We start from the raw sequence: 14,018 nt of genomic DNA, 5'->3' as shown, positions 1-14,018 counted from the left end.
TGCCTGCTGTGTAAGCCACTTAACGTCTCTGGACCTCAGTCACCTCATCTATAAAATGGGGGCTAAGACTGTGAGCCTCATGTGAGACAACCTGATTTACCGTGTATCTACCCCAGCGCTTAGAACAGTGCTCGGCATATAGTAAGCACTTAACAAATACCGTTATTATTATTATTATCGTCACCTCTGGGATCCTTCACTGGCGCACGCCTCTCTATTCCACCCAAACCTCCAGTGCCTCCCCACCTCCCCCTACATCAGCATACGCTCCTGATCACTGGCTTCAAGACTGTCCACCAGCTGTCTCCATCCTACAAGGGAGCTCTTTTCATCCATGATTTCCCAGCTCACACTCTTTGCTCTTCCCAAACCCCTCTCCCAACTGTTCTTTGTTCTTCGACCTTCTTCCAACTTCTTATTCACAGTGTCCCCCCTCCCTGTAACCCCCTTCCCTCTTTGTTCTTCAAAGCCCTCCTAAAATCCCATGTTCTACAGTGAGGGTCCCCTGTATAATTATGCCATTCCAGCAGGTACCCATGTATGCGTACATATATGGGAATTAAGACTGTGATCCCAATGTGGGACAGGGACCGGGTCCAACCTGATTAGCTTGTATCTACCCCAGTGCTTAGCAGAGTGCTTGGCACATAGTGAACACTTAACATTATTATTTACAGCCACTCCTAGAACTTAGGTACTTATCGATTTATATAAAATGATATTTATGCTGTTTCTGTGTGGGGGTTTTTTGTTTTATCTGTCCTTACCTGCTTTCACCCATCACCTTTCTCCTCCCTTATACTCCTCGAGTTCCTCAAGGGCTAGGGACCATGTCTAATTTTCAACTAAGTCATTTTTTCCCAGCACATAGCTCATTTCTTAGCATACCTTGTCTTATGCCATCGCATCGTCTCCTGCCCGTAGCGACTCCATGGACACATTCATTCATTCAGACGTATTTATTGAGCGCTTCCTGTGTGCAGAGCACTGTACTAAGAGATCTCTCCCACCTCCATCTGCAGTGGTTCTGATAGTGTATCCATAGAGTTTTCTTGGTAGAACTATGGAAGTGGTTTGCCGTTGCCTTCTTCCATTCAGTAAACTTGAGTCTCTGCTCTCAACTCTCTCCCATGCTGCTGCTGCCCAGCACAGGTGAGTTTTGACTTGTAGCAGATTGTCTTCTACTCGCTAGCCACTGCCCAAGCTAGGAATGGATTGGGTGGGCCTCTACTTGCCTCTCCCTCTCATAGCCGACACTGGTAGAGTACTGGAAACTCTCCAGGTGCGATCCTGAGAGGGCTGCTCAACATTTAGTAAGTGCTTAATAAATACCACTACTTCAACTTCTACTCTATTTTTCATACTTTTGCTATTGCCAATTGTATTTATGTTTTTCCTCCTGCTCTCACTACTTGTAAATAATTTTTGCCTACCTGTGTCTCTCATTAGTTGGCTGCTTGAAGACAGGGGCTGTAGCCCTTCTTACTATACTCACCGAACCGCTTAGGACAGGGCATTGCACATGGAGGTACTCAGTAAATACAGCAGGTTGATTAGAATTTTAAATTCTTGGATTGACAGGAGGGAATCAAGCCAATTAAGACCTTGTATGGGAAGATTTAGTCCCAAATACATGAGTGCTATTTATGACACATTTAGAATTAAATGTGCATAGTCCACCCAACTCAGTTGTCCAACCAGGACTCAACTGGGTTTCCTATGAACTTGCTTTTTTACAAAGTTAAATGTCTAAATTTTCACAAAGGCAGTTTGCTATTCAAATGTGATTAACGACGATGATGATGATGATGATGATGATGATGATGATGATGAAAGGCAGGACCTTCAGTCATAATCATAATAATGATGTTGGTATTTGTTAAGTGCTTACTATGTGCCGAACGCTGTTCTAAGCGCTGGGGTAGATACAGGGCAATCAGTTTGTCCCATGTGAGGCTCACAGTTAATCCCCATTTTACAGATGAGGTAACCGAGGCACAGAGAAGTTAAGTGACTTGCCCACAGTCACACAGCTGACAAGTGGCAGAGTCGGGATTCGAACCCATGACCTCTGACTCCTAAGCCCGGGCTCTTTCCACTGAGCCACGCATCTTCCTAAGACAGCAATGACTCCTTAAACTGGGGGAAGCTGGGTCATTCATTTTCAGCAATGACTAGGCAAGTGGTGGTTTTTTTGGTTGAACAGTGGCTAAACCAGTGCTCTGAATCCTGGCCCTCAGTCAATGCCTTTGTTATGGTCCTCCCAGAAGAAGCTTTTTCAAATTTTCCTAAGTCGTTTGGAAAGCTCTGACATGTATACATTGGGAACTGGCCAACAGCGTAGGGGGCTTAGTAGAAAGGAAACTGAGAGGAAAAAAGCAAGAAATGGTAGTGTCAGAGACAGTAGAAGAATTCTCTGAAAGTCTTTCTCTCTCCATCCAGACCCACACCATTATTAATCCTTGCACAGGTTCACCTGCAGAAACCTTGTTGTGGCTTTTACTTCCTCTAGAAAGTCGTTAGCCAGACTGTAAGCTTCTTGTGGGCAGAGATCATGCCTAACAACTCTACTACTCTCCCAAGGACTTGGTTCAGTCATCTGCATACAGTAAGGTCTCAATAAATACCTTAGATTGATTGATTGAAGGGATTTATAATCTACCCCCTCACCCAAGTTCTGAAAACTTCTGTAGCAGAGTATTGAGAAAATACCCAGCCTTCTCTAACCATACTAAAACTGAAATAATAATTGTATTTGTAGTATTTGTTAGGCACGTACTATGTGCCCGACACTGGGCTAAGATCATCAGATTCATTCATGCAATTGTATTTATTGAGTGCTTATTGTGGGCAGAAAGCTGTACTAAGAGCTTGGGAGAGTGCAGTACAACAATAAGCAAACTCATTCCCTGCCCGCAACGAGATTACAATCTAGAGGACAGCGGTACTGTCCCATACATTTGGGGGACAAAGTTGAGGAATGTCTAATGTAATAGGCTTTCCATCTTTCAGTCTCTCCCCCCGTCCTCTCTCCCTTCTTCCCTCTCCTCTTTCATCGAAGTGGCCGTCTGCTGTTCTTCAGCCTCCCGGTTTCAGTTTCAGCTCTGAAAACATATAATCCACCCAAAAGATTCTCAATTGAATTCATTTTGATCTTTTTGATTATCAAGAAAGCTAACACCATCTTTTCCCTATCTCTGGATTTCCTGATATGCCAATTTCCCGCACGCATTAAAGTAAAATGGCAATTCTCTGAAGTGTTTAATGGGGTTTGGCAGGCTGTTTTTCCTCTTTGATCCACTCCTTACTTCATTTTATTTTTATTTTTTACTTTGGCTATTCATAACTGAAAATGGATTTTGAGTATTGCAGTGGCATATACGCTCACTTTTTCATCCATAAGCACCTAGACGCTCTGAAATGAAGTCATTCAAATTAATTATAAAATACAACCCAGCCATGCACCAAATTCAATTTTTTTTATTTGTTATTAAGAACATAATGAAACACTTCAGGGAAAAGACTTACAACTGACAAATTTAGCTACAATGAAGAAACATGAAGAAATAAGATGTATTTTATGATGGAGGGGAAGGTTTATGAGGAAAAGAACCTATACAGGTGGAGTCTATTAGAGGTCTGAGGAGAGGAACTTTATGGAGACCTTGGAAAGTAGCAGACAGATCAGCAGTGGCCTTCAGCTCTAGGACCTGAAAGATATTGGGTATCAGCCAAGACTTTTAATAAAACCCAAAAAATATATCCCTCTGCTCTTGTACTCTAGTTCTTGAGGCAGTGGTGCTCACTAATAGAAAGAAGAATAATCGCTGCCTCCCTGGCAAACGTTGAAAGGGCTAGTAACAAACTTCACAGGCTGAAAGATATTTTAAATGTCCAAGCAAACCTTACAGACAGCTGCATAAATATATCAAAAGGAAAACGGTGAGAAAATTGATAGTCTTGGCAGTTTTTAGCAGTAGAGGAAATTCCTGAAACTGGAAAATTGCTCCCTCTTCCCACCCACTCCCTGGTGAGGTGCTCTGATGTCAGGGAAGGTCAACTTAGCTCTTCCTTCTGGGGGAAGCCGGGTGAGTGGTGGGTGTGCCGGAGCCATTCACCTGCAACTGTGCTCTGGGAACGTGTCACGGGGTGTCATTTGCTTTTCCTTGGCTTTTGTTCAGCCAGTTCAGACCTGGATTTTGATCACAAGATGATTTTCCCCTTTTTTATTTTTCTTAATCTGATTTTTGTTGTACATTTTCTTAAGTTGCATTTTCGGGTGTTTTTTTCTTTCCCTCCATTGATAAACTCTTTGCAGGAGCTTGGCCTTTTGGGTGATTTTTGCTGTGATTTGCACTCTATCTACCACAGTGTTCTGCGCTCTGAGAGCTAGTATACTGAGGGTTTATTCGTCACACAAACTCACGACATTTCCAGGGAGGTGACAGCTACGTTTACTGCCAACAGAACTGCTTAGGAAAATGAGTATTGAGCATGTTTTGGCAAAAACTTGATTTCCTTTATGAGAGGAAAAAACCTGGGTGCACTCTATATTTTTGGCAGCCATGAAAAGGCTTCCTTCTTATGTAACTAGAGTGACCAATCATCCCAGTTTGAACAGGGAGGTCATCATTTTCAGGAGTCTGTCTCGCTGCCTAAAATGCCTATGAGGATGTCTTCTGACTAGGTGGCAAAATGGGAAACGGGCAGGTTTCTTTGCCATTCTCTTTCTGTTTCTGGTCACGGGTTCTAATCCCGGCTCCGCCGCTTGCCAGCTGTGTGACTTTGGGCAAGTCACTTAACTTCTCTGTGCCTCAGTTACCTCATCTGTAAAATGGGGATTAAAACTGTGAGCACCGCATGGGACAACCTGATCACCTTGTATCCCCCCCCAGTGCTTAGAACAGTGCTTTGCACATAGTAAGCACTTAACAAATACCACCATTATCATTATTATTATTATTCCCCTCCCCCTGTTTCTGGTTCTTCCTACATTTTGCCTACAGTGTCCAGATTTCTGATTATCTCATGTTTAGGAAAGACCTCTTGACTCCAATTTCAAACCCATACATGTAATCGCTTTTGTAATATCAGATAAACATTTTTCTTCTGGGATTTATTGCAAGCTTTAGCAAACATGGCTTGTGTGATATTTATATATGATTTTCACCCCAAATGTAGTAACACTAGCGTGATTGTTATGACGTGCAGTTATTACTTTTGAGTTCCCCAGCCTGTACTGTAAATAACTTTTCACTTCCTCTTAAGACATAATACAGAAACCTCTGAAATCTGGAATATCCCCTTCTTTCACCCAGTGTGAGGTATAAGCTTGCTTAGTAGTTACTTATAATACTACGGTTTCTCTCCCCAATTGGGGTTTTAGAGGAACGAGTCAAGGAAGCCCAGCTATCACGCTAGCTACGTACGGTGTTTCAGTTGTCAGAGTAGAGAAGCAGTGTGGCCCTCGATCGTAAGATCCTTGTGGGCAGGGAATGTGCCTACCAGTCCTCTTGTATTTTACTTTTCCATACGGTGCAGTGCTTTGCAAACAATGAGCACTCAATAGAGAGGCAGCGAAAACTAGTGGAAAGAGTATGGGCCTAGGAGTCAGAGGACCTGAGTTCTAATCCCAGCTCCACCACATACCTGCTGTGTGACTTGGGGCAAATAGCTTAATTTCTCTGTGCCTCAGTTCGCTCATCTGCAAAATGGGAATTCAATACCTGTTATCCCTCCTACTTAAGCTGTGAGCCCCATATAGGATTTGATGAACTTGTATAAACCCCAACTTTTAGTACAGTGCTTTGCTCATAATAATAATAATGTTGGTAATTGTTAAGCGCTTACTATGTGCAAAGCACCGTTCTAAGCGCAGGGGATACAAGGTGATCAGGTTGTCCTATATGGGGCTCACAGTTTTAATCCCCATTTTACAGATGAGGTAACTGAGGCACAGAGAAGTTAAGTGACTTGCCCAAAGTCACACAGCTGGCAAGTGGCGGAGCCGGGATTAGAACCCGTGACCTCTGACTCCCAAGCCCGTGCTCTTTCCACTGAGCCACGCTGCTTCTTCAATCCTTTGATGCACTCCAATTTTTAAAGACATTATGCCCCATTTGATTTCCATACTCAAACTACCTTCTCTTGATGTACGAATTGACGCCCTCATGGGTACCCACTCCACTGACCTCATGTCACTCGTTGTCCTAACCCTTTGCCCATCTCATACCATGAACCTACAGCACTGGATCATCTCCACACCGCACTTCCTCTGCTCCTGTGCAGGAGGTGCGGAGTACTGTTGGCAGAAATGCAGATATCTGGCGACCTCATCCATCTGAAATTTGTTCTCGCCTGCCTTAACTCTGCCCTCTCCTTCACCCGGCAATGTTACTTCTCCATCCTCGGTATTATCCTCGACTCATCTTTCTCATTCAACTCACGTATTCAATCTGTCAGTAAATCCTGTTGGTTCAACCTTCCTAACTTTGCTAAAATCTGCCCTTTCGTCTCCATCCAAACGGCTACTGTTCTGATCCTAGCATTTATCCTGCTTTGACTACTGCATCGGAGTCCTTGCTGACCTCCCTGCCTCCTGTCTATCCCCACTCCAGTTCATCCTTAACTCTGCTGTCTACATCAATTTTCTAAAAAAACCATTTTATCCATGTCACCCCACTCCTCAAGAACCTCAGCATCAAATGAAGCTCCTTACCATGGCCTTAAAGCAGTCAATTATCTTGCTTTATCCTATCTTATTTCACTGCTTCCAACTACCAACCAACCCGCTCGGTTTGTCAGCCTACTGATTTTCTCAATCTCATCTATCTAGTCGCCAACCCATTGTCCTATCCGCCCTCTGGCCTGGAACTCCCTCCCCCTTCATATCCCATAGACCACCACTCTCCCCGTCTTAAAACCTAAAATCGCATCTCTTCCAAGAGGCCTTCTCTGGCTCAGTCCTCATGTCCCTTCTGCGTCGCCATTATGTGTGGATGTGTACTCTTGAAGCACTTGATATTCATCCCACCCTCAGCCCCCCAACATTTATGTACCCAACCTCAATTTATTTTAATTTCTGTCTCCCCCTCTAGTCTGGAAACACTTTGTGGGAAGTGAACGGGTCTACCAACTCTGTTGTATTCTCCCAAGCACTTAGTACAGTGTTCTGCATACGGTCAGCACTCAATAAATGCCACTGATTGCTAGATGGACTCATTGTAAACTGGGAATTAAATACCTATTGTACCTTCCCCTTTGATTGTGAGCACCATTTGGGACAGGAACTGTGTCCAGTCTGATTACCTTCTATAAACCCCAGGGCTTCCAGGACTTGGTACATAGCGAGCACTTAACAAATACCATAATAATGACAGTTATTATCATTATTATTATCATAAACCGAACTGGTTTGAAGCGATAGACAAAGAACTCTAACCAGCTTTTTTTTTTCTATATGGCTTTTCCTTTTTCCTCCTTAGGCAGTTAATAAAGACTAGTAATATACACAACAATGAAGATCAGTGATCCATGCTTTTCCTCTTTAATTTTATGGAAAGTGTCTTCCTGACAAATGACATTTCATCTTCTGCAATGGATGTGTCCTCCCCCTCACTTCTCTGCCTTGAATGAATCTGAGGTATCACCCTTGAATCTCCAAGGTTAATTTTGTTACCATGATTCCATTGCACCTGTAGAATGCTGCTGGGGTGAGGGAGAGGGAAAAGAGGACGAAGAAATGCCTTAAGTTGGCGTAGGAATAAAATACACATGGAGATTCGTAGGAATTTTTTCTAGAGGTCCCAGAATAAACTAGGTCCCGGGCCTCCCCTTGGCTGGGTTTGAACCTCTCCAGAGAGACTAAAAGCAATATGGCCTAGTGGAAAGAGCACGGACCTGGGTATCAGAGGCCCTTGGTTATAGTCCCAGCCCTGCCATTTGCCTGCTGATTGATCTTAGGTAAGTCACTTAACCTCTCTGTGCCTGTTTCTTCATCTGAAAAGTGGGGATTCAGTATGTGTTTTCCCTCCTCCTTGGACTTTGTCGGATCTGTTTATCTTGTATCCCACTCTAATAATAGTGCCTGCCATATAATGAACGCTTCACAAATGCCACAGTTATTATTATTAGAATTAATAATGTTGGTATTTGTTAAGCGCTTACTATGTGCAGAGCACTGTTCTAAGCGCTGGGGTAGCCACAGGGGAATCAGGTTGTCCCACGTGGGGTTCACAGTCTTAATCCCCATTTTACAGATGAGGTAACTGAGGCACAGAGAAGTTAAGTGACTTGCCCACAGTCACACAGCTGACAGTGGCAGAGCCGGGATTGGACTTGTCTCTCTAGGTTTTCCAGAACTGCGACAGGATGGTTTGAACCTACAGCACCAGGGCTGAGCGAGAACTAGATTAGTCTTCAAGGACAGGGCCACAGAGATGAATTTCCCCCTTATTGGTTACCCTGCTAGGGGAGGGGAGCAGGGACCAAAAGTTCAAACATACGTTAAGAACATGGGAAAAAGAGGCAGGAAAAGGAGATTTATGCTCTAAAGAAAGTGAAACAGTGCCAACAATCTCACTTGCAGAATTCTTTCCATTTTTTCAAATTGCTGTATCGGTTGTATTTATTGAGCACTTTCTGTGTGCAGATACTGTATTAAGCACTTGGGAGAATACAATCTAAGAGATTTGGTAGACATGTTCCCTGCCCACAGTGAGTTTACAGTCTAGACGGGAGATGGATATTAATAATAATAATAATAGTAATAATGGTATTTGTTAAGCACTTACTATGTGCTAAACACCGTTCTAAGTGCTGGGGCAGATACAAGTTAATCAGGTTGGACACAGCCCCTTTTCCATATTGGGCGCATACACTTAATCCCCATTTTTAACAGATGAGGTAACGGAGGCACAAAGAAGTGAAGTCACTTGCCCAGGGTCACACGGCAGACAGGTGGTGGGGCCAGGATCAGGACATTCTGACTCCAAATCCCATGCTCTATCCACTGCACCATGCTGCTTCCCCATATAAATGAATGAACCACAGATATGTACATAAGTGCTTTGGGGCTGAGGAAGGGATGAATAAAGGGAGCCAAACAAGGCTGCAGAAGGGAAGGGGAAAGATTTCTAGCTTTTCCTGCAAGGTTCCCCTGGGACCCTGGGTAGAACTGGGACCAGGTTGATGGAGGAGGTCCAAGAGAGCTTAGCTTTGTTTGTGGGGCCCTTCCTCTCTGAACCCTAACACACTTCCTGTCTATGCCTGCTGTGGCCCAGCTTCCTGCCAGCACCACTGCTTGCTCATCTGCTCTGTTGCTTCCCCCCGTCCCGGCCCCTCCCATTTGCCTGACTCCTCTCCATTTCCTGTGGGAAATATGAGCCCACTCCTTAACCTTCTCCTACATGCATGAGAGGGATAGGCCAATCAATCAATTAATCAATCATATTCATTGAGTAATAATAATTGTGGTATTTGTTAAGCACTTACTCTGTTCCAGACACTGTACTAAGCTCTGGGGTGGATACTAGGAAATCAGGTTGGACACGGTCCCTGTCCCGGTCTTAATCCCCATTTTACAGATGAGGTAACTGAGGCACAGAGAAGTGAAGCGACTTGCCCGGTGCCACACAGCAGACAAGTTGCAGAGCCAGGATTAGAGCCCACGACTTGCTGACTTCCAGGCCCGAGCTCTATCCACTATGTGATGCTGCTTCCCTAAGAGAGTGCAGACCTACTGTATAAGCTCTTGGGAGAGTAGTAATCATTATAATAATAATGGTATTTGTTAAGCACTTACTATGTGCAAAGCACTGTTCTAAGCGCTGGGGTGGATACGAGGTGATCAGGTTGTCCCACGTGGGGCTCACAGTTTTAATCCCCGTTTTACAGATGAGGGATCTGAGGCACAGAGAAGTGAAGTGCCTTGCCCAAAGTCACACAGCTGGCGAGCGGCGGAGCCGGGATTAGAACCCATGACCTCTGATTTTCCAGCCCGGGGTCTTTCCGCTGAGCCACGCTGCTTCTCTAGAGTACATGCAACAGAGTCGATAGACCCTTTCCCAGCCCACAGTGAGCTTCCAGTCTAGAGGAGTGACAGACATTAATATAAATAAATAAAATTAAGGATATGTACATAAGTGCTAAGGGGATGAGGGAGTGGTAAATAAAGGGTGTAAATCCTAGTGAAAGAGTGACGCAGAAGAGAGTGGGAGACGGGAAATGAGGGCTTAGTCAGGGAAGGCTTCTTTGGAGGAGATGTATTTTTAATAATGCTTTGAAGGTGGGGAGAGTGAACATTTTTTGGATATGTAGAGGATGGGAGCTCCTGGCCAGAGGCAGGACATGGGCGAGGGGTTGGTGACAAGATAGATGACACTGAGGTAAAAGAGAGTAGGTTGTTATCACAGAAGCAAAGTGTGCAGAGTGGGTTTTAGTAGGAAATTGGGAGGTAACATGAGAGGGAGCAAGGTGAGTGAGTGCCTTAAAGCCTATGGTAAGGAGTTTCTGTTTGACATAATAATAATGTTGGTATTTGTTAAGCGCTTACTATATGCAGAGCACTGTTCTAAGCGCTGGGGTAGATACAGGGTAATCGGGTCGTCCCACATGAGGCTCACGGTTAATCCCCATTTTACAGATGAGGTAACTGTGGCACAGAGAAGTTAAGTGACTTGCCCACAGTCACACAGCTGACAAGTGGCAGAGCCGGGATTCGAACTCATGACCTCTGACTCCCAAGCCCGTGCTCTTTCCACCGAGCCACGCTCTTTGACATGGAGGTGGATGGGAAACCACTGGATATTCTTGAAGAGAGGCTTAACATGCACAGAATGGTTTTGTAGAAAAATGATCCAGGCAGCAGAGTGAAGTCAGTCAGTCAATCGTACACTCAATTCTATTTATTGAGTGCTTACCATGTGCAAAGCGCTGTACTAAGCGCTTGGCTGACTACAGTATAACAATATAACAGACACATTCCCTGGACACAGCAAGCTTACGGTCTAGAGGGGGAGACTGACATTAATATAAATAAATTACAGATACGTATAGAAATGTTATGGGACTAGGAGAGGAGATAAATGAAGGGAGCAAGTCAGGGTGACGCAGAAGGGAGTGGGGGAAGAGGAAAGGAGGGCTTAGTCAGGGAAGGCCTCTTGGAGGAGAAGACTGAAATGGGGAGATGCAGGAGGCAGGGAGGTCAGGGTGCAGACCTAATTTTAGTGCCTTCTGATGTTGAGCTAGCTGGGATCAGAAAAAGATTCATTCATTCAATCATAGGTATTGAGCGCTTACTGTGTGCAAAGCACTGTACTAAGTGCTTGGGAGAGCACAATATAACCATAAACACTTTCCCCGCACACAGCGAGCTTACAGTGTAGAGGGGGAGATAGATATTAATAGGAACAAAAACATGAATAAATAAATTGCAGATATGAACATAAGCATTGTGGGTTGGGGAGCGGGGATGAACAAAGGGAGGAAGTCAGGGCAACACAGAAGGCAGTGGGAGAAACGGGAGGTGATCAGACTCCCCGAATCAACACGACAGCTATTTCATGACAAGCGGCAAGGCCGGGGAGCAGCGAAACAGATCACCCACATCTGGACCTGTTCCACCCTGAGGCTGTGGCCTTCTAGTCTGTAAGTTCACTATAGGCAGGGATCATGTCGACCAACTCCCTTGTACTCTCCCAAGTGCCGTAGTAAAGTCTCAGAAAATACCACTGATCGATTAATTAACGGACACCTTATTCGAGGCCACTTTGCCAAACGAAATTCACTTTACTATGAGATTAGCAATCGTTCTGCAACCTTAAAGGCTATTCTTGGGGTAAGATATATAATGTGTGTTTGTAGCTGCCCATGCTGGACTTGATCCTTGCTGTTCTGGAGAGAAAAAAGCAGTAAAACAAATTCCTTTGGGGAAGGGAATTTTTTTTTCCTCCCAGATTCAATTAGGGAAGTGGTCATCTTTAGATGAGCTCATAAGGCAGCAGGTGTATGACTTGAGAGCACCATGTTTGCTGAACAAAAGTATAGTGGGAGAGGATGGAGAAATGATTTGTTAGATGTAGTTCACGTACTGGAGTAGAGATAGTTTAGACTGACATGAAAAATAGAAAGAATAAAAGAAAGATCATTCAGGGAATGTTATAGACGCCAAGACAAGAGTGAAAGAGAAATGAAAAATATTAATGCACCTAAAATAGCTTCATTGAAAAGATGAAACATTGATCACAAAGAATTGCAAGGAACCTGGTATTGACTGGTCAGTAGAATAAAGGAAGGAATTGTTGTTCTGAAGTAGGCCCAGCATACAGCAGGGAAACCTTCTTCATTAAGAGAAGCTGAAGGAGCAGAGTATGCACCCTGGAACAAAAGAATATTGTAGTTGACCTAATTGCAGCCTTTGTTGTCGAGATGGGATTGATTGGAGGACAAATGTTTTGTATCATCCGAAAAGAAAGTTCCACAGGAGTTTCTAAAATTTCCCCTTGAACTGGCAGTCCTTTACCATACATCATTTACATTCAAATGCTCCCAAACCCTTTAAAGTCTCCTCAGTCCTCTCCCACAGTCACCTCCTGGATTGTCCTGGCAGCAGGAACAGCAGCAACAAATATGAGCTCAATTCTTCCATATTTTGAAAGGAGCTGAAATTTATCACGCCGCTGTGCGTGAGACCAAGGCTGTTGTCAGCAAACACAAATCATTATCTATATGCCGTTTATTGGACCTTACATGCTCACAGAATAGCGAGAGGCTTGGTTTCCATATTTACTAAATGTCTTTTTACCCTTCATACTGCACTCTGAACGGAAACTACTGAAGAAGCTAATTTTCTAGACAGACAACACTAATGCTGAAAAAGTAAGACTGTAAAAAAAAAAGACAACCCTATACTGTTTTTCTCCTTCAAGAGATCCTTCAGCTCCCAAACATCCATTTTCAAAGATTGTCATGTCCTCCCCACAGAGAGACCTCCTGATAAATGGTGCAACAGTAGTTCAGAGGGATGACTGTTTCATCTGCCGAGAGATTAATATGAAATGAAGTATTGGAATTACTCAGGGCCTATGGAGGATTCAGGGGAGACTGAACTGTATTGGAAGTGGGTGGGTGGGCACAAAGTGAGGCGGTAATCATAAAAAATCATAATAATCATAGTATTTGTTAAGTGCTTACTATGTGCCAAGCACTGTTCTAAGCACTGGGGTAGAGACAAGGTAATCAGGTTGTCCCACGTGGGGCTCACAGTCCTAATCTGCATTTTGCAGATGAGGTAACTGAGGCACAGAGAGGTTACGTGGCTTGCCTAAGGTCACGAGGCAGACAAGTGGCGGAGCCGGGATTAGAACCCTCGTCCTCCAACTCCCAAGCCCGGGCTCTTTCCAATAAGCCGTGCTGCCTCATTCCATGAGTCTTTCTTCAGAGGATTTCAAAGCACTTGGCAAGCTTGATGACTAAGAATACCATTAAGACAGGGATAAGAGTGTGAAAAGTCGATAGCGACTTCCTTTTCTCTGCTGTATTTTTGAAATCGCTGTAGTGTGGTCCTTGCCATAAGTGGGTAGATGCAGCTCCATGTAGGGGTAGATGAAATATTCCATTTTTCAGCTGGATGATTTTCTGTTGAAGGCACCCTGGGTATGACGGATAACAAACAATAATGAGACCAATGGGAAGCAGCTTGGTTTAGTTGAAGGAGCAAATGTTTGGGAGTCAGGAGATGTGGGTTCTAATCAGGCTCTGCCAATTGTCTGCTGTGTGACCATGGGTAAGTCCATTAGCACTCTATGCCTCCATTTCCTAATCTGTAAAATGGGGATGAAATACGTGTTTTTCCATTCCCCTTCGACTGTGAGCCCCTTGTGGGACAGGGACTGTGTCTGACCCGAATATCTTGTTCTACTCAGCATTTTTAGACTGTGAGCCCGTTGTTGGGTAGAGATTGTCTCTATCTGTTGCCAAATTGTACTTTCCCAGCGCTTAGTACAGTGCTCTGCACGTAG

General features: G+C 44.2%; 1 protein-coding gene and 1 non-coding gene across 2 annotated transcripts in view; one reads left to right on the top strand and one right to left on the bottom strand.

Moving 5' to 3' along the window:
- PARD3B (par-3 family cell polarity regulator beta) overlaps positions 1-14,018 on the top strand; it is a 933,574-nt gene that overhangs the window by 714,282 nt on the left and 205,274 nt on the right.
- On the bottom strand, positions 1,163-1,300 carry LOC114813356. Its single transcript, XR_003761078.1, has one exon. It is a non-coding gene; the product is annotated as a small nucleolar RNA SNORA7 (small nucleolar RNA).

Source organism: Ornithorhynchus anatinus, chromosome 7 (genome assembly GCF_004115215.2).
Source record: "Ornithorhynchus anatinus isolate Pmale09 chromosome 7, mOrnAna1.pri.v4, whole genome shotgun sequence".
Classification (NCBI taxonomy): Eukaryota; Metazoa; Chordata; class Mammalia; order Monotremata; family Ornithorhynchidae; genus Ornithorhynchus; species Ornithorhynchus anatinus.
The sequence above is the reverse complement of the archived record's forward strand: the minus strand, read 5'-3'. Positions and strand labels throughout refer to the sequence as shown.